The following is a 21,959-nucleotide window of genomic DNA, read 5'->3' on the forward strand; positions in this document are numbered from 1 at the left end:
GGCAAAGGAAAAAAAGGAAGGAAGAATGCAAGGACTGAGGCTGAAGGAGATCTGCCAACTAGTGAAATGCAACCCAAGGCCGTCCCCACGATGCAGTCGTCCCCACAGCTGTTGTGTGGCTGCATAGATTCCTGTAGCTACAAGGTCCAGGCAACACCACTTCTCCAGCAACACAGCGAGAACCATCAGGTAGTGTTTCCACCCTCCTTCTCTAACCATAAGGAGCTTTATAATCCTCTCTAGTTTCTAAGCCTTGCTTGTGGCTTGTTAACTCAGAGCTGGACTTGGGCTAGCACAGATAACAGAGGAGGTTTTGCACAGTTTTCTGATTCACCAAAAGGACAAGGTGGGTCTGGGTTAGTCTTGCTTTACACAGATGATACATTTGGAGGGGTGGTTATATATTTGTTTGCTTTTTCATTTGATTTTTGCTTTCTAAAAGCATCTTCAAGTGGGACATGGTGGCACATCCCTGTCCCAGCCCTTGGGAAGTTGAGGCAGGAGGATCTCCTGGAGTTCAAGGCCAGCTAAATAGTGAGATCCTATCTCAAAAAAAAAAAATCACAAAAGTATTTCCAAAGAGTTTCTTCAGTTGTTCTATTTTTTCTTAGTTTAAAATAAAAATAGAGCAGTGATGGCAAACCTTTTAGAGCTTTCAGTGATGCAAATAGCCCATAGGTTTGCCACCCCTGATACAGAACCAGGCATGGGGGCACAAAACTATAATCTCAGCACTTGGAGACTGATGCAGGATGATCACTATGAGTTCAAGACTAGCTGGACTACATAGTGAGTTCAAGGCCAGACTGAACTACATAGTTAGATCCTGTCTCAAACCACAAACAAACAAACAAACAAACAAACAAACAAACAAACTAATATAATCATCACACAAAAATTTTGAAAAAACAAATATTAACAAGTGTTGACAAGAAGGTGGAGAAATTGGATCTCCCACATACTACTGGAGGAAATGTAAAATGGTCCAGGTGCTTCAGCAATCTGGTAGCTTCTCAAAAAGTAAAACATAGTTACATATGATCCTTCAGTTCTACTCCTACGTCTATGTCCACAGAGAAATGAAAACATGGCACATAAACTCTTATATAGCAATGATCACAGCAGCAGAGTCACCTGGGAGGCCAAGGCAAGAGAACCACAAGTTTGAGCCAACTGAGCAATTTAAGAACTTAGCAAGACCTGTGTCAAAAAGAAAGAAAGTTCCTGTGGGGATGTATGTCAGTGCAAAGACCCTGGGTTCCACGGTGGGGAGAATAGAGAGTGAGGAGAGGACAAGGAGAGGGAGGAGAAGATGCCAGTTACAAAGGACCCCTTGTTGCAGGATATCCAGAGTCAGTGAATCCGTAGGGACAGGAAGTAGATCTGTCTAGGAATGGGAGCTTGCTGATAAACAGGTGACAGCTAACAAGGAGGGTGCTGAAAGTGTTCTTAAATTGTGGTGATAGTTGTGAAGCTATGAACACATTAAAACTACTGACATATGTACTTTCAATGGGTGAATTATAAAATATATGAACCATGTCTCACTGAAACTATCCTTCAAAAAGTTATTGAATAGATTCATCAATGGGATTATTTACACAGTTGTCAGGTACAAACTTCCTCCATCATTAATGCTGTTCAGTGTTTCACATCGTTTAACAAATATTTACGGAGCATCCAGTATGCTTGGAATAGAAAAATGCATAAGAGCATCTCATAGTTCAGCCAACAAGGCAGCACCCACAGGCACAGAGCAGTGTGTGATACCCTGGGTTCTGGGGCAGGATGGCTGCCGGGGCTGTGCATCACAGGAAGGCTTCGCTCATGAGGCAGAAACCACTGGATCTTGAAGAATAAATGGAAAGAAACAAAAACACAGGGTAATTACCATTTGCTGTGCATTCACCATGATGGGCACTGTTTTGAATGTAGCACATAGCAGGTGGGGCTTGCAGGATGCCAGAGAAAAGGAGTTAAGTGCATCCTTTCCCAGCAAAATGGCAACTTAACTAGTAAAAATTAGAAACAAGCGCTCAAAAACCATGATCCTATAAAATCCTTAGAAATTGTTCTAAGGACATAGAGCAAATGGAGAAATATCTAAGAAGATCTAAAGCTAGGGTAAAAGCAATGAGTGGATGTTTAAGCTATGACCCCATTCCCCTACTGCTTAGTTCCTTGTTAAAGCAGCTGTACCAACAGCTCTGTTCTCTGCAAAAAGACTCTTCCCAGCTTCCAGACTGTGGCTGCAGTTTTACCCAGGGAGATACAGGGTTGTTGTTGTTGTTGTTGTTGTTGTTTTCATTTTAATAAACAACAGAAGTATTTTTTTTCCAGTGGTACAGGGTTTTGTTGATGCTTTTCATTGCCCAGGCCAATATTACAAATGTGCTATTCCAGGAAGGATTCTGGTAGGGCAGAAACTACTCCAGGCACAACAGGCTCACAGTACTGGGCCCGATCCCTTTACCTCCCTCTTACCAGCCTGTTGGTAATGGACAGATTTCTATGGAGTTGGGGGGGTGGGTAAGCAAAGATTAGTAGTTTCTAGCTTTTTCCTGCCCTGTCCACTTACAGAGTGCAGTGTCACTCCAGGAAAGCACCGCCACCCTCAGGTCTGATGCAGGGGCACAAGTGTTCTGCCAGGAGGAAAGGCATCCCTAAGGACAAAAAGCCTCAGAGCTGTGCTGGGGACACAGACTTTACTGGAAGACAGCCCGAAGAACTGCATAAGGGTGAGTGGAAAACAACAGAGGCCTTGATGTGGAGCAATTAAGAGGAGCTTGGTAGTTCTAAGATGTAGCAAAATGGCAGAACAATGACAGGGTAACAGAGAACCAGAGAAAGGCAGGGAAGAGCCTTCCCAAAAGTGCACTCAAGTCAATGGGCCATAAAGGGTGCGCATATGTGTCTGGCTGCCAGAAGCAGAACTCAAAACATCCCCCAGCAACACAGATGCCTCTTGACACAGGGCAGATGCCTCACAGACACAGAGGCCTTCGCAGATCCTTTGACTAAACATTTACTGAACAATGACCACATCAAGAGCTGGGATAACACCTAGGGAGCCAGGATTGAAAATAAAACTACACTCATCCCTGGGAGTTGGGGCAGACTGGGGCCCACATGCATTCCATCATGAGCAGTCCGAAAGATCGTCCAGGAGACAAGAAAAAACTCCCCAAGCTGCAAAAACTTGCCTCAGGATGAACCGTGTCCAGAGTTTTGTAACTGCTTTGATAACAAAGATGATGAGATTTAGGCATTTCTGAGTTGATATTTAGAGGAGAGTTAGGTTTACAGTGGGTACTGGAATGGGTTGAGACTTGGGGCATCATGGGATGGAGTGAATTTATTTTGCACATGAGATAGACATGAATGTGGTGGACCAGACAGTGGGCTTTTTTGATGTTCAAGTGAGGAGGGAGATTAGGCTGAGGCAAACCAAGACAATCAGTTGGATAGAATGTGTCAAAGGCCATGAAAACCCATGGCTAACAGGTTGAACAAGATGTTACCTAGAAGGAGAGGACATGTGCAGAACATGATACCAAAACAACATCAGTCTTTCAGGTCCTGAACACTTGGGCCAATCAGAAAAGTGCTATTTTCAATCCTTCCTGAGAATCTGGTGCTGTTCACAAGACCAATCAGATGTTATTGTCAGCCCTTCATTTACACATGGGCACAACTGGTCAAAAGACGCTGTTTCTGATCTTTTTTTGCATCTGGTGAGAAGCCCAGTGAGTTTCCAGTAAGACAGTTTCTACTGGGTGCAATGCCAAGCGAGTGAAGGACAAACATCCCAGTGCCTTATTTGCATGAGGAAGAAGCCAACTCAGGAATTTTAATTTTAGATACAAAAGTCTCCTTTCCCCTTATCCTTGGGGCTGCTATGAGGCTTTTCACCAGCTTGCTTTCATCCTAAAGAGTGTATTTCTTTTCACCTGCAACAAATACATAACCTTGACTAGCCATGGTGATGCAGGCCTGTGGTCCCAGCACTTGGGAGACTGAGGTAAGAGAATCACTGTGAGTTCATGGCCATCCTGGGCTACCAAGTGAGTTCAAGAGCAGCCTGAACTTCATAGTGAAATCTTGTCTCAAAAAGACCAAAAAAAAAAAAAAAAAAAAAGAAGAAGAAGAAGAAGAAGAAGAAGAAGAAGAAGAAGAAGAAGAAAAAAAAAAGGACAAATATATAACCTTATTGTCTTTCCAGTGTGTCTTTCTAATTCTTTGTTTGGGATGCTGAGAACCTGGAAAAAAGCCCCACAGAACCCATTGTTAGGTAATATAAATACATATGGAGCCCCAAAATGTAGCATTATTTGAAATTAGGGCCTCAACAGATATAATTCATTAAGATCAAGTCATAAGACTACTATGGATCCATGCCTGGCATGGTGACACACACCTATAATCCTAGCACTTGGGAGGCTGAAGCAGGAGGATCACATTGAGTTCAAGCCCAAGCTGAACTACATAGCAAGACCCTGTTAAAAAATATTTTTTAATTGCTTTTGTGTGTGTGTGTGTGTGTGTGTGTGTGTGTGTACCAGGGACCAAACTCGTGACCTCACACTTGCCAGGCAAGTGCTTATGCCACTGAGCTAAATCCCCAGCTCCTTTGCTTTTGTTTTTGAGACGTGTCTCATGATATAGTTCAGGTTGGTCTTGAACTCACTAAGCCCAGGCCAGTTTGAACTCACGGCAATCATCCCATCCAACTTCCCAAATAATGGGATTACAGTGTCTACCACCATGCTGGCTGGTTTTGTTTTGTTAGGATTTTTTGAGACAGGGTCTCACTGTGCAGTTCAGGGTGGCCTTGAACTCACTATGTAGACCAGGCTAGTCTTGAACTCGTGGTGAACCTTCTGTCTCAGCTGCTATGATTACAAGCATGCACTACGTAGTAGCACATTTCTGTAATTCCAGCTACTTGGAAAGCTGAGGCAGGAGGACTGCAAAATTGAGGCCAAGATAGGGCACTTAGTAAGATCCTGTTTCAAAATTTAAAAATATTAAAAGGGCTGGAGGTGTAGCTCAGTATGAAAGTTTCAAGTTCAGCCCTCAGTACTTCAAAAAGAGGAGAACAAGAAAAAGAAAAAAGAAAGGCCACATAGTGACACAAATACACAGGGAAAATGACTATGGAAAATGAATGCAGAGACTGGGTGAAGCATCTCTAAATGTAGGAAAGCCAAGGATTACCAGAACCTTCTGGAAGCTAGGAGAGAGGCAGAGCCTCAGAGCCTCCAGGAGGAAACCAGCCTTGCTGACACTTTGATTTGGAGCTTCTGAACACCTGAATCATGAGGGGGAAAATTTCTATTGTTTCAAGTCTTAAGTCTCACTGAATGTTGTGATTTATTAAAACAGTCCTAAGAAATACACATAAGTGCCAAAACCATTAGGGGAAAGAATGGTGTTTTCAACAAATTGCATTGAAACAACTATATATCTATGTGCAGAATAAATAAGTTGGACCTCTAACTCACATTATTATTTTATTTATTTTGGTACTGGGATTCAAACTCATGACCTTGTGCTTGCCTGGCAGGCACTTTCACTGTTGAGCTATCTCTTGGCCCTAACACGTTATTATAGACAAATATGTTAGGTAGAAATATAGGCAATCAGACAGGAAGAGACCCTCAAAAGAGTCTGCAGAAGACAAGAATACGTTACACTGTGGCTGGCGTCATTTGTTGACGGCCAGGCCTCAAAATAAAGATGGATGGCCAAACCTACGTTACTCCTGAAGGGATAAGCAATAAATATAAGATTATATTATAATGTGTATCAACTGGTCCAGCAGAGTCCAATAGACATCAGTCATCCAGGTGGGTCACCAGGACCTCTTGATTCATCCCTTGCTTTTTTCTTTGGACAGGCTCTCGCTATACAGTATAGCCTGGAATTAAACTTGCCTGTGGAACCCAGACTGGCCTCAAACTCACAGCAGTCTTGCCTCAGGCTCCTGAGTGCTGGGATCACAAGCATATGCCATCACACCTGGCTCATTCCTTCCTATAAAGGTCCTTGTCCTTTCTATGTACACTAGCTATGTGACCTGCTTCCCCTTGGGATCAATGCTACCTAAGTGGCTGTACTTGTAACCTTATTGGTTGATCCTAGTTTTAATCCATGTTGTACTCACCTCATGATTTTGTACCCATCTTTGATTTTGCTTTATAAAACTTCCTCTGTGAAGTGGGGACTATGGCAACCAATTTTGGGTCCCCTCCTGTATCTCAGGAGCTATCTCTCTCAATAAATATTTCTTACTCTTAACTTTCATTGTTTCTTAGGATTAATAATATTCTTTGATTCTAGGGAACACAAATTCAGTGTATCTGACATCTAGCAGGTTGGGAGTTATTTTTAAAATTAAAAAGGCACCAATGAGATGACATGGCAGAACTCATGAGAAAGCACAGGAGCAAATTTCATGACCTTTTTGTGGCTATCCTGCAGTGTGTGGATGAGGGCCTTCTGGCCCGGTATCTTCATTGTTGGGTATGGCTTATTCCATCTCACTGACAGAGACAAAGGTGGCAACAGATGGTTGGACCTGGTGAGCTGACCAGAAGGGAGCTCTTGGCTTCTTTACCTCTGCTTAACATTTTTGCTAGTGCTGAAGATTCTAACAAAGTCCTTCAGTAGTGATATGATCGATGCCATGTCAGTCTTTTTGCTGTCAGATCACCTCATCTTCTTCAACTGTGGTGCCAATGTCGCCCTTGTATCCAGCAAGCTACCCTCTGATGTGGCCATCTTTGCTTTGGTCTGCCTGGCCTCCCACCTTCCTTGGCCCCTGTGTGCATTCATCATGGGAATATTTGCCGTCCAGATTTTTGCACATTCTCTGGCCCACATTACCGGAGAACTGAAAGCCTATGCTCCTCACAGCTACATGGAGTTCCACTTCTTTCCCATTCTCAGCTTTGGAGGCCTGCTCCCCATCAGTGCTGGGGGAGCAGGGCTCTCTCCTTCCTGTTTTCTGTTTCCTATCTCTGTCTTTTCTACCTCAATCGCTTGCAGCCTTTTAAGGAAGAAATTCATGGGCCCTGGGATAAAGCTGAAATCAAAGACTTGCCCAGGTTCCTCAGCTAATTTAGAGACCTCTATTAAATTATGAAGGCCAGCTGCTAGACTAGCATCCTGCTGGTATAAAAGGTAAGGGTAGCGTTCCACTCTGGAAGCTGAAGCTGAGGTAGTGCGGAGAACAGAGATCAGAAGAAAATAAATTAACCCAAGACTTATGTGTGAAGGTGATTATCTTTTTTGCTATTTAATGGATAAAAGTATTTTCTGGTGCCCTCTTGAATTATTGCCTCTCATTTATAATTTGCAGCAACTAATGAAGTGATGTGGTTTTTACTTATTAAATACATACACGCCTACAAGAATAAAAGGCCTAAAACTCAATAAGAAGACAAATAACCCAATTTTAAAATAGACAAAGAATCTAAATACACATTTCTCCAAAGAAGACATATATATATACCAACAAGCATGTGAAAGATTACTCTTCACACTGGGCATTATGGAATACAGCTATAATTCTGGAACACACCTGGGAAGAGTAGAACACATTCTGGGAGGCTGAGGCAGGAGGTTCACAAGTTCAAGCCAAGTCTGGGAAATTTAGTGACTAAGGGAGCCTCTGAAAATAAAAAAAAAGGGCTGGGATGTAGTTCAGTGTGAGGTCCTGGGTTTAATCTCCCAAACCAAACCAACCAAACAACACCCCTCAAAATCTATGTGTTTGGGTTTCTTTTAGTACTAGACTGAACACAGAATGTTGTGCATACTAGCAAACAACTCTACCTGGAGGTGAGGGTACCAGGTATCGTGACACAAACCTAGAATCCCAGCACTCTGGAAGGCTGAGGCAGGAGGATTGAGCCTGGTCTGGCCAATCTAATAATTTAGAGAGACTCTGCCTCAAAATAAATAAACCAGGTGTGGTGGTGCATGTCCATAATCCCAGTTTTTGGGAGGCTGATGTAGGAGAATTGTTGTGAATTACAAATTGAGACCCTTTTTCCAAAAATGAATAAAATAGAAAAATAAAAATGGGCGAGGCATGTAGCTCAATGTTGCGGCCTTAGGTTCAATTCTCAGTACTAAAAAAACAAACACACAAAAAGATTGGAAAATGTAGATTATTTGGGCCCTACCTCATAAAATAAATGACACTCACCTTTGGTCTTTCACATATAGCTGCAAGTGTCCCCATAGGCCTCTGTGCTGTAGATAGCTTCAGGCTTGGCCAGAGTGGTGAGTCGCTACAAACAGGTGGCCAGCTGACCTTCTGGCCATGCCTTCAGGGCTGTCATTTCTCTAGGGCTCCTCTCAAACATCCACACTGGTCTGTAGCATCATCATGTGCAATCCTTTTGGAAAATCGGCACACAGGTCAAATCCAGAGCCAGAAAATGGAATTTCATGAAAGAAAAACTCACTAGTCCTTTCCTTGGTTGAAGTGGCAGAAGGATGATGCCTACTAGCATCTTTTATTGTTTGTTTTTTGAGACAGTGTTTCACTTTGTAGTGTAGGATGCCCTCAAACTCACTAGACAGCCCTAGTTCACCTCCAACTCACAGCAATGCTTGAGTTCTGGGATTATAGGGGTGTATCACTGTTACCTTGCTGTTGCTGGGGTCTTCAAAAAAAAAACCTCAATGATCATGGTGAATCCAACAAAGTAGATACTGTTCAGGGTCTTTCTGGCTCTATTAGGCCGTGAGCTACTTCAGAATTTCCCAGTAGGGAAAGGAAACAGAAATTGTTCTGATTTTTCTTGCTCCAAAACAATTCCTATTCCAGGAAGGATCCTGGTAGGGCAGAAACTACTCCAGGCACAACAGGCTCACAGTACTGGGCCCTATCCCTTTACCTCCCTCTTACCAGCGTGTTGGTAATGGACAACAATGGGACTTGGAAAGTCAAAAAAAATTGTGCATCCAAGCAGATGACATGAAACTGCAGGGCCTTTGTGCAAAGCTGGGAAGGGAGGAAGTCATCTTGGATTGACCAGCTCCGGGGAAGTTGGGGACAGAAGTCGGGGGAACTCAGAATGGTGGGTGCTGCGGGCCACTCGTGACAGAATTCACCTCTGGAGCAGAGACTGTCTCCATAGTGTAGGTTAGCCAAGCAGAGTGAACGCAGGCTACCTTTAAGCTCTTCCTTCTCCCTTTGACTGGGAACCTCAGAGTTAGTTACTGAGTAACTGGTAAAGGCAGCTAATGTGACCCTAAGCCCTTTTATAGAGTCAGCAGTGTAAAAGCTGTAGCCAGACAGTGAGTCCAAGGTCAAAAGTTGGGAGAAACCAGATTCTAGACTAAATTTCACAGCTGCAGGGCAGAGAGAAATCAGTCACATGTATGTCATGTAGAAGGCAAATAAATGGAGCAGAAGGGAAGAAATGAATTTGTGCAGGATTTAAATCTGCCTCAGACTGTCTTGATGTAACAAGGGTCAACCACCCGAAACCCAACTGGGCAAGACCTGATGAGTTTTGTTTTTTCAGAGTATTTTAAGCATAGATCTGTGGAGGAGATTATGACTTGACATTCTCTAATCTCTCTCTCTCTCTCTCTCTCTCTCTCTCTCTCTCTCTCTCTCTCTCTGACAGGGTCTCACTATGTATCCTAGGCTGGCCTCGAACTCTAGAAATCCTCCTACCTCAATTTCCCAAGTGCTGGGATTACAGGAGTGTGCCACCAAACCTGGCCCTAGCTTTTCTTCTACTTCTAACATACCCAGAGGTATGTGATTAAATGTGTGTATCCTTTGCAAACCCATCCAAGGGGCTTTCCTTCCTCTCCCTATTCTTCTGGGCAGTCTGTGGGTCCCTTGCTCAGAACTTAAGCTCACCTCTCTTTTGTATTCATCTTACCCTACTGAAAGTATTTATTTGCATAACTCTTTTTTTTCTCAGTAATCTCAGATGATATTTGCATAACTCTTTCCCCTTACTTTTCCCCTAACTTACTGAGGTAGAACCATTTCTTACTCAGTTTTATTTCTTTGTGTTGCACATGCTTGCCTCCACATAGGAAGAATAAACCACTAGCAAATGAAGGATTCCGTTAACTCAAAACTAAAGGCAGGTGTTGTAATTCAATCGTCTTGTCCTCCTGGAGTCTCACCTTCTGCAGCATTGTTCCATAAACAGGAAGCTCCAACCCTTCCTTCAACTTGAAGTTCCAGTGAAGAACCTACCCCATGTCCACAACTTTGTGCTTGCCATATTGCTGTCCTCTATTCTGGTGTTCTCCTCTTCTCTCTCTCTTTGCTTTGGGACATGCTACTTTGCCCTGACTTCCGCACCCAACACACAGGGAGCTCCTGGAAGGCAGGACCATTGTCCAGATTATCTGACCAAGTGCCTCAAACTCAGCCCAGGCTCAGTCCAGGTTTGCTCAGGAAAGGAATGCAGTACTTTGGCTTTGAAGACCTTCTGGCCTCCACCAGGCAGCTCCTCTTTATGTCTTGGTTAACTGCCCCTTATTTAGGTGGATTTGCTCAGAAGAGATGAATTGAGTAATGGCAGGTACAAGAGTGGCCAGCTACTTCCTGTGGTCATTTAGTTAACAGCCCTTTTTAAATGAGGAAATACTTGGCTCTTCTTTATTCTGTGAAAGCCAAGGGGTTCTGGGAAGAGGGCATGCTGTGGAGACATCTCCACACCAATCTCACTTTATGACCTGCCCCAGCCCTGGAACAATGCCAGGCTTCCATAGAGTTGAAAATGGGGTAAGGTTTGATTTATTCTGTCCCACTTACTTATATGCCTCTTATCCCCCTTTTTCTTTCTTTCTGTGTCCCAGTTTCTAGATTAAATGTTTCTGCTCTGTTCCTGTCCCTCCAGGATGTAGGAAAGGGAATTTGATCAATCAGTAACCAAGGGTAGAAAACTAAATGCTTGCAGAAGTCAAAGGAAACAAGCCAAATTGGCTGGGTCAGGATAAAGAACACCGTTCCCTGATTAAAGAGACAGCTGTTTCCTTGTTAGGGTGATGGATCTTCGCAGAAGCTGCAGACCAGGGCCACCAAATCTTGTTTGACATAATCACCTTTTGTTACGAGTCTTGGCATTATCAGGAAAAATTGCCCAACACAGGGAAAAGAGACTATGGGGTGTCCTTTTAGTGGACTGCAGAGAATACCCATGAACTTTTCAGCAGTACCTGACTCTACAGGACTTGCGTTGCTTTTTGTTTTTTGTTTTGTTTTGTTTTGTTTTGTTTGAGACAAGGTCTCACTATGTACTCTAGGCTGGACTTGAATTTTCTGTGTAGCTCAAGCTGGCCTCAAACTCAAACTCAAACTTTTGGGTGCTAAGATTACAAGTGTTTGCCACCATGCACAGCTTGAGATAGAGTATCCTCATTATCTAGGTGAGCCCAATATAACTATGAGAGTCCTTCTAAATGGATAAGGAGGGAGGAGAGTTGAGTCAGAGAAGGAGACATAACAATGAAAGCAGAGAATGTAGGAATGTCTGGAGTAAAAAAAGCTCAACACATATTTGCTGGCTTGAACAGGCCCATGAGCCAAGGACTGTGAGTGGACTCTCACTTTCTATGTGAAAATAGCACAGAAATAGATTCTCACCTATTTCATTGGAAGGAACACAGCCTTGCTGATTCCATGTTTTTAGCTAAGAAAATGTATTTTTTAAAGTGTTTTATGAAGCATGCAGCTCGCCTCCCTGTAAGCAGCTGTGGTGTGGCAGGATACAACCCCTACAGGGGGAGAACCACCGGTGTCTCCTGAGATGTGCACCATGTTGGAACTTAGAAAGCTGGGAAACCAAGCAATCAGCCTGCCTCCCTGTTAAGCAATAGTGAGCCTACCGGTGCCCGGGCTTAGAGTCAAACATCCCACTTCCCCTGCCCCCCTTTAGCAAATGGGAACCAGAGATCTGAGCATCTCTTGGGAGGATGACCATATGCAATGTAGCAAATAAGGGGGATTTCCTTCTACTATCTTTTTGAAGGCAAGTATTTTTACTACTGTTTTGCTTTATTCTGGTTAATGGTGCTGTTCTATTCAATATTCTGTTTTGATAAGTTCTATAATGTTCTGTACTTCATTTTATTTTGCTATACATGGTTGAAAGAACAACTATTATGATGATAATGAGATATACTGTGATACCTATTGCTGTTATCCCAGTAACCTGCTGTGAAGTTCTGTACCAATTTCACTACACTGTCTCAATTGGCTTTGTTCTGTCTTGTTCTGCTGTGTTTTACTACCTTCAAAATAATTTTTTTAAAGTGTTTTATTGTTAGTTGTTTTGCTTTGTTTTGTTTTGTTTTAGACAGAGTCTATGTAGTTCAGCCTTGAGCTCACTAGGTAGCCCAGGCTGGTCTAGAACTCATGGTAATCCTTTGTCTCAGTATAGTAAACCTATTTTGGATTCCTGACCTCTGACTGTAAAATATTCCAATTAAGTTGTATGAGAATAAGTCTGTGTTGTTTTAAGTCACTAAATTTGTGGTAATTTGTTAGAGCAACATAGGAAACTAAAACCAGATTCTTTACAACCTCTAAAGGCAGAAGTTAAATTATAGGCAGGCATAGCACTGCATTCCTATAATTCCAGCTCTTAGAAGGCTGAGCTGGAAGGATCGTGATGAGTGAAAGACCAGCCTGAGCTGCATAGACCCTGTCTCAAAAAAAAAAAAAAAAAACCAAAAAGGAAAAAGCTAAATCCTAGGAAACTGATAGTAATACAAAGGTCTTTTGTCCATAACAATACAGATAAGATCTGTTCATAGATCTATAAAAGTATTTTGTTCCTGGGCAAGGCCCTAGGTTCTGTCCCTAGCAACACACACACACATACACACATTCTGTCCAGTGGAGATTATAAAGTTCTATGAGTGAAATTTTCATTTGAGTTGGTTTTAATATCTTTTGGTGCCATTATTACTTTTGTTTTGAAACAGGGTCTCACTATGTGGTTCAGGCTGGGCTTGGGCTCACTTTGTAGCCCACCCTGCTCTCGAACTTGCAACAGTCTGCCTGCCTCAGCCTCCTGAGTGTTGGGATTACAGGCGTGTACCACCACACCTGGTTTAATTAATTATTTCAATAAAAATGTTTGATACATGTTGCATTTTGTGCAAGTTCATGCATTCAACTTTTATTATTATTTTGTTTGTTTGTATGTTTGTCTTTGAGTCAGGGTCTTGCTATGTAGTTTGGGTTGGCCTTGAATTTACTATGTAGTTTAGGCTGGCCTTGAACTGTAGCAATCCTTCTGTCTCAGTCTTCTGAATTCTGGAACTGCAGGTGTGTGCCACCACATGTGGTCTCAACTTTTAAAAACTATGCTTTTACAATGTTATACACCTCTCTACCTTTGAATGTAACATCTAGTCATAAGTTTGAATCCACTTTGACGTCATTCACTAATTGGATTGTTATTTTTCTTTGTTTCTTTTCTTTTCTTTTTTTTTGAGGCAGGGTCTTGCTATGTGGTTCAGGCTGACCTTGGGTTTACTTTGTGGCCCAGGCTGGTCTCGAACTTGCAACACTCCTCCTGCCTCAGCCTCCCAAGTACTGGGATTACAGGAGTGTGCCACCATGCTCGCCTTGATTGTTGTTTTTCAAAGCCTCAGTTATTACAAACTTCAAAAAGGCATGTGCTAGCAAGGCCTGCAGTTGGGATCCAGGGTTACAGCTGCCAAGATGTTGATCATGATGAAGTACTGCATTTAAACTTGGAAATGCACCAAACAGTGTATTGTTTTTCAATAGCTAAGACTTTAGGGAATATTTTTACTGAGGTAATGCATATGTATTTTGAGATTTCTTTTCTGATAGTTAAAAACTAATATAATCCATGCTATGTATAACACAGCTTATTTATCAACAGGACGTAGGAAGATCGAAATAATCACCTGCAGGAGTAATGAACCAGGTGACCCTGCTAACACCGTGCATGGCACAAGGATGCATGGGCTGGTGGGCAGAACCAGGAAGTGGGAGGGAGGAGTAGCACTTTCCTTCTAGCTTCCACAGGTGCAGTGAGACAGGGATCAGCACCAGACGCTGCTAGCAGATGCAGATGAAGGCCTTGCAGCTGGGGTCATGAGGCTCCAGAGTTTAACTGACTCACTGAGAGTCTCAGAGACTCTAATGAGTGCAGTAGAGCTGCTAGCAAGAGTAGTGCTGCCCTGTGAATTTTGAGTTTTTCACAATGCGTGGAGTGCACTCCTGCCACATAGAGGCAGGGGGCCAGATGGCTAAATTGTCTTGCACTGAGTGTGACAATCCTACAAAATATCCTGCATCCCATCCAATTTTTTAATTCATGTAGGCAAAAACTGTTCATAATTATCTCACTTAAGCTGATTCCCTGTTGTAGATAAACATAATTTTTAAATGTAGTTTAAAAACACAGTTTGTTTCCACGGAACCCAACTACCAAATCAGCTAAAAGATGACTGTACTTTGTTTTATTTGTTCATTTTTGCGGTTGAACCCAGGGTGTCGTGCATGCTAGACAAGAGTTCTGCCACTAAGCTACATACCCATCACTTTTCATTTTTATTTTGAGACGGGATCTTGCTAAGTTACCCAAACTGAACTTCCTGCCTTAGCCTCCCAAGTATCTGGGATTACACGCATGTGTTTCTCGGACAGAAGCAGCTTGGCTTTTCCCTTTTCCCTACTTTTGTAGGGTAAGTGTGACCAGCTGGCAGCTGTCGTGTCCTTTTCCTGGCTCCCCAAGGCCTCATCAAGGATGACTACGGCTACCAGCGCAGGCCTTTCCGCCCACTCTGGGGTACTTCATCCTCCACTCTATCGGCTGGAGCTGCAGCTTAGCTGACAGCCCTAATACCCTCCCCTACGCCAGACACTATTGCTGCCCTTGGGGAGCAGGTGGACAACCAAGCCTAAGATCAGGACCCATTGCTGATAAACTCAAAAGCCACAAACTCCAATGGGCCATTCTCAACATGTTCAGACCTCCCCGAGACTCCTGCAAAGCAACAACAGCCTCATCCTTTTCTCTTTTCTTTTTCTTTCCTTTCCTTTTTTCTCTTTTGTTTTCTTTCTTTGTTTTTCTATCTTTGCTTCTTCCTTTCTTTTTTCTTTCATTCCTTCTTTCTTTTCATTTTTTGAGACAGAGACTTGCTGGGTACCCCAGGCTGGCCTTGAACTCACTGCAGTCCTCCTGCCTCAGCTTCCCAAGTGCTGGGATTATAGGTGTGTGCCACCACACCTGGTGAGCCTCATAGTTTTCAAAAAAAGGAGAGAGCTGTCAATTGAATTCCACGGAATTGGAAATTCCATGTTTCCATGACAACTGCAGCTGTCCTAGATGCCATATGCCACACTGGGAGATATTCGCAGCAGCAGTCTTGAAACACGGACTCATCTCAGAGGACTCTGTCCTGCAGCAACTCCAGATGACTTCCCATATTCCAGATGGCCCAGCTGCTTCTGTCCTTACTTGGAAGGTCCTCACATAGGTCCTCTGTGTAAGCAGTGCACCCTCACACTCTTTGGGTCAGTTAGGGAGGGCTCCCTCTTGTGCTCTACCCTCTCAGGCTGCAGCACTGAGCCCAATAAAACCTCACTCAGATGGCCCTACTGACTACTCACGGTTCTTAGGGCAGAGTGGGCTGAGGACATCGCACTAAAAAGAACTGGCAACACCAGGGGCTACTAGTCCTGAAGACTCCAAAGGTGGCCAGTGGTAACCAGCAGTAATGACCGACAGAGAATTGTGGCCATATGGAAGTTGCTGAAAGAGTTCCAGAAACCTACCAAGGGCAGTGAGCATGGTGGTGCACATCTGTAATCCCAGCATTTGGGAGACTGAGGCAGAAGAATTGCTGTGAGTTTGAGGCCAGCCAGGGCTACATAGTGAGTTCAAAGGCAACCTAGACTACATAGCAAGACCCTATCTCAAGAAACCAAAACTAAAACAAAACAGAAAACTTCCAAGGGACTATATCCCTTGGATGCTAAGGAGCTAATATGGTGACTACAAGCCACTAAGGCCTGTAACACTAAAAGCTATAACACTAAGAGCCATAGTAAGGGCTGAAAGCCACTATTGCTCAAAGCCTGGAAACGCTAACATCAGGGGAACAGCACTTTTCCTAGTCATGATTTCTGTTTAAGTTGAGCAAAAGAACCCTCATTTGTTTAGCAATGCCATCACACCCAGCTATACTTCGTTTTGTTATACTTATGTTACTGGAATAGCACTGCAGCTGCCTGTCAACTGAAGGGCAATATTTAAGAGATAGAGAGTTGGTAAGAGGGAATCAGCTTTATTTGAAGGTCAACACCCCATAAGGTGAGACAAGCTATTGTCTTCAAAGCTCCATCTTGGGAAGCTTTGGGGATACAAAGGGCTTTTAAAGGGGGAAAGGAAGAGCAGGGCAGGAAGGCTGTGCACTGAGAGGGATCTTCACCACCCAGAGCATGTGTCTTTTTTTTTTCCCTGCTCCAAGACATGCCAAAAGACTTCAGCTTCCTGTAGTTCTTTTTAGACAGATATATTACTTTTTTGCAAGTTAAAACTCACATCGGTTTACATACTTGGTGTTAGCAGATGCGTGGAACTAAAGACTGAGGAGGGGTGCTACAAAGGTCATTTGATGACCTGGGCTCTGTAAATCTCAACAAGCCTTTAGCAGTTAACACTTAACTATTTGAGTGGCGCTTCTCTAGAATCCTGGGGAAGCAGAGGGGGCCTGTATGCTTTAGGGAGGGCAAACAGCCTTGAAGTTTAAAAGGAGTAACTGTGAAGAATGACTCCAAAGCAGAGGCTCTCTGACACCGAGTGGAAAATGATGTGAGGGGTTCAAGTTATCAGTACAACCACTTTTGTTTTAGTGCTTTTCCTCCTATTACTTGCCCAAGCTCCCTTTGCAGAGTCAGTTTCTCCCTCATTCTTCATGTTTACCTTTTCAAATAAACCATGTCACTACTTCTTGCTCATTTCATTCAAAACAAAAATTTCAAAAGTGCTGGTGATAGGTACTACTAAGAGTTTACCTAAAAGCCTTTCTGATTGTAGGACAAGATAGTGACTTATGAAGCTTTTATATTTTTTGAATTTTATTTTCACTACTTATTCAATAGTGGCCAGTTTGTAATGTTTATATAATTATTCATTGTGCCTTAAATTTTTATACTTTTTTGTTTATGCAAGTGATAATACTTCTCATAAATGCAAATAAATAAATAAATAAATCAAAAGGGCTGATGATATAGTTCATTGGTAAAATGTTTGCCTATAGCATATTTGAGGCCCTGGGTTCAATTCCCAGTACACACACACACAAAAAAAAAAAAAAGAAGCAAAACTCTCTCCCTTAAACAGCTTCTTCCTCTGTAAAACAGAAAAAGTACTGTTACTTTTCCAAATATGTGGTGTACTTAGCCACATGAGATCATGTAAATATTTTTCAAATTATAAGCGCTATCAATGTAGCCTAGGAATAATCTTGCTTTTTGGATTACAGTGAGTACTTGCCAATACTTGCAAGCCACCCAGTTTAAATTTAGGCTTTAAATTGTTTGCGTAAGCCGGATGTGGTGGCTGGTGGCACACAGCTGTAGTCCCAATGCTCAGAAAGCAGAGGCATGATGATAGTAGTGAGTTTGAGGTCAGCCTGGGTGATACAGTGGTTTTAAGGACAACCTGAACTACATAACAAGACCCTGTCTCAAAAGAAAAATTGTTTGCCTAAAAGCCTTAAATAGGCAGTACTTGACAAAAGAAGATATCCATGCCAAATAGCTGATAAACTCATGAAAAAGTGCCTTAGTCATGAGGCAATGTAAATTAAAACTACAAAGTAATACCACTACCCACCTACCAAGATGACTAAATGAAAAATAACACTGATTGTTGTCAAGAGCATGAAACAATGAAAGCTCTCATACATTTCTGGTGGGAATGTAAATTAGCAAACCACTTTGGAAAGCTGGCAGTATCAATTAAAGCAACCCTATGACCCAGCAGTTCTATTCCTAGTCATAAAGCCAACAGAAATGTGTACAGTTATTTCCTAAACAGAACAGTGTTCAAAGAAGCACTCTTATAATAGCCCCAAACTGGAAAGTCTCCAATGTCCACCAACAATGGATAAATTGTGGTATATTTCAATATTGACATACTATCACATGGAAAAGAAAGACATGTAACAATACAGATTAATTTTACAATGTTCAGTGCATCCTATACATGAGTACATTATTGTTTAAGTCCTATATGAAACTCGAAAGCAGTCTTTGTTTTCTGTTGCTTGAGACTGAATTATCTATTAAAAATATAAATTCAAGACCTGAGGAGGTAGAGCTGGCTGGTGGTAGAGCGCTTGCCTGGTGTGTGTGAGGGCCTGGGTTTGATCTTAGCATTGCTAATAAAAAGTAAAGAAATAAAAAAGTGTATTCAGCGCATAATCCTGCAGGCCGAGGAGTCCCGCAACATGGTACTGGCACCTGCTCAAAATCAGATAAAGGACTTCTCGCAGTGACATGGGGGACAGTGTGCCATGGTAAGGCAGAACACATAACAAGCTCATGTCTCTTCTCTTCTTATAAAACCACTAATGCTGTCATAATTTCATCTAAGCCTAATTGAAGGGAATCTAAACAGAGCCAGGCCTCAAGATGGAAACTGATAGCTGGGCCTGCCAACCTCCCTGAATGAACAGCAGCTTGAGATTGTATTGCGATTAGCACCATCTGGTCTAGTGGGCCCAGATAGGCATCAGACACATAGGTGCGCGCCCAGAACACTTAGACCTGTGCTCTCCTGCCTTCCCAGGAATTTCCTTTGTTCTCAGTAAGGTTAGAAGTTAGAGATAAGCTGAAGTTAATGATGCTCCCCGCATACTCTTGCTATGTGACCCATTTCCTTATTGGATCAGCGTTAGCTAAGAAACTATACTTGTAATCCTATAGGTTACTTACAGTTTGACCCACGTTGTGATTTTGCTGTGTTAAATACACTTGGGAGCCAGGCATGGGGGATCACACCTGTAATCCCAGCACTCGGGAGGCTGAGGCAGGAGGGTCCTTATGAGTTTGAGACTAGCCTGGGCTACAAAGTGAGCCCAAGGCCAGCCTGAACTGCATAGCAATATCCTGTTTCAAAAAGACAAAAAATAAATAAATACACTTGGACAAAAAGCCTCATTCGGTCCCCCACTTTCAAGATTCCTCCTGTTCCTCAGATACTTTCTCTCAATAAGCCTTTCCTACTCTTAATCTCTGTGGTCCTTGAAATTCATTGTTTGACAGCAAGAGACATGACCTTGGCACATTTAACATCTAGCAAGTTGGGAATTAGTTTTCCCTGCTACACTATGAATATTTAGGTTTGGGAATTAAATTTTCAACACATGAATTTTGGAGGGGTACATAAAAACCATAGCAGGGCTGGGCAGGGTGACATATACCCATAATCCCAGCCCTTGGGAGGCTGAGGCAGAAAGATTACTTACTCTGAGACGACCCTGGACCAAATAGTAAATTCAAGGCCAATTTGAACCGTGCTCCAAAAAGAAAAAAACAGAAACAAAAAACCCAGCAGGGGGCTGAGGATATAGCTCATCGGCACCAGCACCTGCCTGGCAAGTGCAAAGCTGTGAGTTTGGTCCCTGATATCAAAAACAAAAATAAAAACAAAAAACAAAACAAACCACGGCTGGTATTTAAAGTCAGAATAGAGATTACTTTACGACTGAAGTATAAGTGGGAGGGGATGCTGGCGATGTTTTGTTTCTTTCTTTCTTCTTTTACTTGAAAAGTTACAATGTTTTTATTTTTATTCATGCATGTTTGTAATACATAGTAATTGCATTCAGCTTGGGGATTTGATCCAGATACATCTCATTTCTTGATAAATGTGATTTTCCCTATCCCCCTGCTTTCCCCCCTGTCTTTGCAAAGATCTCATTCTAATTTATACCGAGACTTCCCTCATTTCTTTTTTGGTAAATTAATTAGATTTACTGCTACGTTTTAAATATACAAAACGATAACATTCATCAGAAGGAATGTGTACCTATGCATGATATACCTTGATTCTTTTTTCCCCAGTCCCCTCCTCTCCCTTTTGCCCTTCTTCCCTTCCTTATTTACAAAAGCTTTGTTTCCATTTTTTCCTCCTGGATTCCTGTTCCATTTGAGTATTTTCTTCCTATGTCCCAGTATCTTTTACACATATTGATCTTTAATTACACTTTTGGTTTCTTATACCAGAGAAACAATGCAATATTCACATGTGTGTGATTGTTTCACTTAAGAGTATGATTTCAAGGTGCATTTTTTTTTCTTAGTCTTTTTGAGACAGGGTCTCACTATGTAGTCCAGGCTCGCCATGATCTGGCTACCTCTGCCTCTCCAGGCTGGGATTACAGGCACGTGGCATCATGTTTGCCTGATGTGGATGCTGGTAATGCCTGTGTGCTTGCTTTGCGAAAACTATTTGAACTGTGCACTTAAGATTTGTACATTTTTCTGTTTTTATTATAATTCAATTAAATTTTTAAATTTGCTGGGCATGGCAGTGCACATCTGTAATCCCAGCACCGGGAGGCTGAAGCAGGAGGATTGCTGTAAATTTGAGGCCAGACTGGGCTACAAAGTGAGCCTGAACCTCATAGTGAAACCCTGCCTCAAAAAGCCAAAATAAACAAATAAACAAAAGTTGAAAAAACAAAAAATAAATGCTTACCAAGCTTGTGTCACTTTGGCTTGACGCTTTGTTTTGTCTTCTTGTGACCAAACAGAAAGGTCTATTTGTGGCTACAGAGCAGAACAAAGTTAAGAGGGTCAGCAAGGGTCGAAGCCATGACCTCAGCTCCAAGGCTCTGGAACCTAAGAACAAGGCTGGGCGGGACGGACGCTTCATGCAAAAGGCTAGGAGGACTCCCATAGATGGCTACTTTCAGCGTTCTCTTTCTGGAACAGGAAGGCGTGGTGTGAAGGGAGTGAGAACGGATTACAGGAGTTGTGCTTTGCGAGACAGAAAGGGAAGCGAAAAGTAGAAAGAGACCCAACCGACTGTGCGTGTCCCCCGGTGACGACTTGCCCTGGACGGTCCGCTTCGGGTCCCGGAGGAGCTCGGCTCTAGACGGCTGTTTCCGCCAGGGGGCGCTGCTCACCGCTGACAGGCGGCGCTCCTTCTTCTGGCGCCAGGGGGCGGCGCGTCCGCGCAGAGCCGGGCCACAACCCGGAACTGGGAGGAATCGGAGTCCTGGGGACCCGGTGGTAGGATGCTCTTCCTTCCCCTCGTACCCCAGGCTAAGCTGTAGGGGAACTGTGGAGCGGGAGGGCCGGCAGGCATTCTGCAGACATCTGTCGTCCTTGGCGGATGGAAGTCTGGGGTATGCAGGTGCATTGCTCTGGGAGCTCCTAACCCCGCACAACTGAAGTTCTGCTTCGTGTGTTTAAGGGCCCTAGAGTTTTGAAGAGGTGCTTCAGCGATTCCACAAAATTTTATCTGACTTACTTAAAAGAAAGAAAAATGTTAGGATTCGCGATTTTTTTTTTGGTCTTTTTTGAGACGGGGTCTCGCTATGCAGGTCAGGCTGGCCTTGTGGCCGAGGCTGATCTCGAACTCGCAACGATCCCCCCACGTCAGCCTCCCGAGTGCTGGGATTACAGGCCTGAGCCACCATGCCTGGCTAGGATTTGCAATTCTTATGATGTGAATCAGGATTTTTAAAAACAGTGTATCCACTTGCCTTCCGTTATCACTTTTAATATTATGAACATCACTTTGAAATGACTGACTTGAATGTTTTAAAAAATATGAGTATGCTTTGTTGGGATTTCATGTAAACTTTCATTTGACTAACGATTCCTCTGAATGTAATGCACTTGTTCATCATTAAACAATACGGGGAAGCACTTTAGAAGAAAGAGTAACCGCAAGTGAGAAGAA

General features: G+C 42.9%; 1 long non-coding RNA gene and 1 pseudogene across 1 annotated transcript; one reads left to right on the plus strand and one right to left on the minus strand.

The window, feature by feature from the left end:
- Nucleotides 1-7,122, plus strand: part of LOC111758380 (phosphatidylinositol N-acetylglucosaminyltransferase subunit C-like) — a 31,321-nt pseudogene extending 24,199 nt beyond the window's left edge.
- A 153-nt stretch (nt 7,123-7,275) lies between these two features.
- Nucleotides 7,276-21,133, minus strand: LOC134472670 (uncharacterized). Its single transcript, XR_010042578.1, has 4 exons — nt 20,748-21,133; nt 18,980-19,153; nt 8,216-8,408; nt 7,276-7,675 (listed from the first exon to the last, which is right to left on the minus strand). It is a non-coding gene; the product is annotated as an uncharacterized LOC134472670 (long non-coding RNA).
- Nucleotides 21,134-21,959: the final 826 nt, after the last annotated feature.

Source organism: Cavia porcellus, unplaced genomic scaffold (assembly GCF_034190915.1).
Source record: "Cavia porcellus strain 051 isolate PalLab524CR breed Dunkin Hartley unplaced genomic scaffold, mCavPor4.1 scaffold_2, whole genome shotgun sequence".
Taxonomy (NCBI): Eukaryota; Metazoa; Chordata; class Mammalia; order Rodentia; family Caviidae; genus Cavia; species Cavia porcellus.